The sequence below is a fragment of the Neophocaena asiaeorientalis genome, unplaced genomic scaffold (genome assembly GCF_003031525.2).
Source record: "Neophocaena asiaeorientalis asiaeorientalis breed wild unplaced genomic scaffold, Neophocaena_asiaeorientalis_V1.1 scaffold80, whole genome shotgun sequence".
In the NCBI taxonomy this organism is placed as follows: domain Eukaryota; kingdom Metazoa; phylum Chordata; class Mammalia; order Artiodactyla; family Phocoenidae; genus Neophocaena; species Neophocaena asiaeorientalis.
This window is the reverse complement of record NW_020175547.1, coordinates 280,621-283,727: the sequence shown is the minus strand read 5'-3', so window position 1 is coordinate 283,727 and position 3,107 is coordinate 280,621. Positions and strand designations below refer to the sequence as shown.

General features: G+C 47.7%; 1 pseudogene; it reads right to left on the bottom strand.

The window, feature by feature from the left end:
- Positions 1 to 1,062: 1,062 nt before the first annotated feature.
- On the bottom strand, positions 1,063 to 2,509 carry LOC112390447 (Krueppel-like factor 4 pseudogene; annotated as a pseudogene).
- Positions 2,510 to 3,107: the final 598 nt, after the last annotated feature.

Below are 3,107 nucleotides of genomic sequence, written 5' to 3'. Positions count from 1 at the left end.
GTAATCAAAACAGTATGGTACTGGCACAGGGACAGAAATATCGATTAATGGAAGGGGGTAGAAAGCCCAGAAATAAACCCACTCACCTATGGTCAATTAATCTACAACAAAGGAGAAAAGAATATACAATGGAGAAAAGACAGTCTCTTCAATAAGTGGTGCTGGAAAAACTGGACAGCTACATGTAAAAGAATGAAATTAGAACATTCTCTAACTCCATACATAAAAATAAATTCAAAATGGATTAAAGACCTAAATGTAAGACCAGATACTATAAAACTTTTAGAGGAAAATATAGGCAGAACATTTTGACATAAATTGCAGTGAGATCATTTTTTTTAATTTATATTACATGTTTATTAAGACAAGGAACTATATATAAAAAAAATTCTGCTTAAGACATATTTGGAGATAAACCATTGTACAAATTATTGCCCAACTGAAACCACAGTGCATAAAAGACTCTCTGCCTAAAAAGTTTAAAGTAAACCTGCATTTACCTGACTTAGGTTATAAATGTAGACTCGAAGACAAAAATAGATTTTCTCATCAAAGTATGCAGCAGTTTGAAAATTTTGGCCTCATTTGGCACCTTTAGAACCAAGACTCACCAAGCACCATTGTTTAGGCTATTAAAACACATTTTCTGTACCTGATTTTCTTCTTCTAAGATCGTAATAACGGCTTTTAGAAGAGAATACCAGGTGATCTTTATGCTTATATTGCATTGAAACAATTCAAGGCTTTCTGGTCTTCCCTCCCCCACACTCACTGATCTAATTTATACCCTGATATCCACCACTTCCAGTCGCCCCCTTGGTGTTTTCGAAGTCCAGGAATATATATTCAAGTTGGATTTAGAATTGGAATGATAGAAGATCCAGTCACAGACCCCATCTGTTCTTTGTCGTTTGGTTTCCTCAGGTCTCCTGATTATCCATTCACAAGTTCACTCGTTGGGAACTTGACCATGATTGTAGTGCTTTCCAGCTGGGTTCCTTCCCTCACCAGAAAGACAGTGTGAAAGGTAAAAAATACTGAATTATCTTCTGGCAAGGTGGGTCATACCCACTGTTTTGGGATTTTAAAGTGCCTCTTCACGTGTAAGGCGAAGTGGTCCAAACTCACAAATGCTGGGTCGCACTTCTGGCACTGGAAGGGGCAGTGCCTGGTGTGTTGGCGGTAGTGCCTGGTCAGTTCATCTCAGGGCAGATTTCTACTCACGGCCGTCCCAGTCACTGTGGTAAGGTTTCTCACCTGGGTGGGCTCACAGGTGTGTGCCTTGAGATGAGAACTCTTCCTGTAGGTTTTGCCGCAGCCTGCATGATCCCAGGTGTGAGTGACCATCCTTTTCTGGGGCCACGACGTTCTTCCCTCTTTGGCTCAGGTTCCTCCCACATGCAGGAACTGGGTGGCATGGGCTCTTGGTAATGGAGCAGTGGGACCTGCGGCTGTATCTGGTAGGGCAGGAAGGGAGGGTAGTTGGGTGGGGATGGAAGCCTGGGGTAGCGGCAGGGCAGGATGACTGCTGCTCAGCAGTTCCTCGGCACCCAGGGTTGGGGTACTCCTGCTGGGGAGCTGCGACCCCAGGGGAAAGTCATGCGCCAGCAGCCGGTGGCCATTGCTGAGAGGGGGTCCAGTGACCAAGTGGGCCTCTAGGGTCAGACCGACAGGATGCATGAGGAGACAGCCTCACGCTTGATCTTGGGGCACAAGCGGGGCGGCCCACCACTGTAGGGTGCCGCCACCACCAAGTGGCTGCCATCCAGGCTGCCTTTGCTAACACCGATGATCAGGGGCACTCAGCAACACCTTCAACACAAACTTGCCCATCAAGGTGCTCATCAAGCAACCTGGCGGCTACGGTTGCTACCATGGAGTGTACACTGGGTACAATTCGGGCCACAGGAGCTCAGCCACGCAGCAGCCAGAGGGGTTCATGTGGTTGATGTCTGCCAGGTTGAAGGGAGCTCTTGCAGGGGTGCAGATTCCCAGCCATGGAGCAGGCCACCGCCTTTGCTGCCTGGCTCCAAGCCTGGGTTGCCCCCAGCCTGGTCTGGACAGCTGAAGCTGCAGGTGGAGGGTGCACAGGCAGGACCGCTGCTCGAAGGGGAGGATGAGGATGAGGCTGATGCCAACGACACGGTGGAAACCACTGGCTCATGATGGGACAGCGAGTTGGAGAGATTAAAGTCCAGGTCCAGGAGATCACTAAACTCCTCCGTCTCCCTCCAGGGCAGGAGAGCCGGGTTGCTCTGTCGCAAGCCGCGCTGACTCTGCCACTCTGCAAGTCGGTGGCCACGGTCGCCGCCGCCAGGTCGTAGGGGTAGACGGGAAGCCCCAGGGGGAAGTCACTTCACGTGGGAGAGCTCCCCCACCCACGGTTATTTAGGACACCTGCTGGACGCAGAGTCTTCCCCCTTCCCTGGGGGCCGGACGCAACAGTGGAGAAGGATGGGAGCAGTGCGTCGCTGACAGCCAAATCAGACTCGCCAGGTGGCTGCCTCATTAATGTGGGTGCCCAGAAGGTCCTCAGGAGTCCGAAGCAGTGGGGGTGCCCGAACACCAAAGTCAACAAAGAGGAAAAAAGGCTTAGAAACGAGGCCAAAACCAAAAACCCCAAATTGCTCGAGATCCTTCTTTGGATTAAATATAAAGGGAAAATTACTTTAAAAAAAAAGTTCCTTTGTATACAAAAGTTCTTAGAAAAGTTGTAAACCCATAAAAATAGATAATCAGCAAGATGAGGAAGTAGGTCTGATGGCCGGGCTGTGCTCTCTTCCACTCAGCAGCATCCACACCACACCCTGTCTCCCATGTGGAGGAGGGATATATTAGGAGTTAGGGATTGACATCTACACACTACTATCTATAAAATGGATAATCAACAAAGACCTACTATAAAGCACAGGGAATGCTACTCAATATTCTGTGATAATCTACATGGGGAAAGAATCTGAAAAAGAATGAATATAGGTATATGTATAACTGAATCACTTTGCTGTGCACCTGAAACTAGCACAACATTTGTAAATCAACTATACTCCAACATAAAATTAAAAATATGAAAATGGGGGCATAGAGAAATGAATAAATTGTTGGCATTC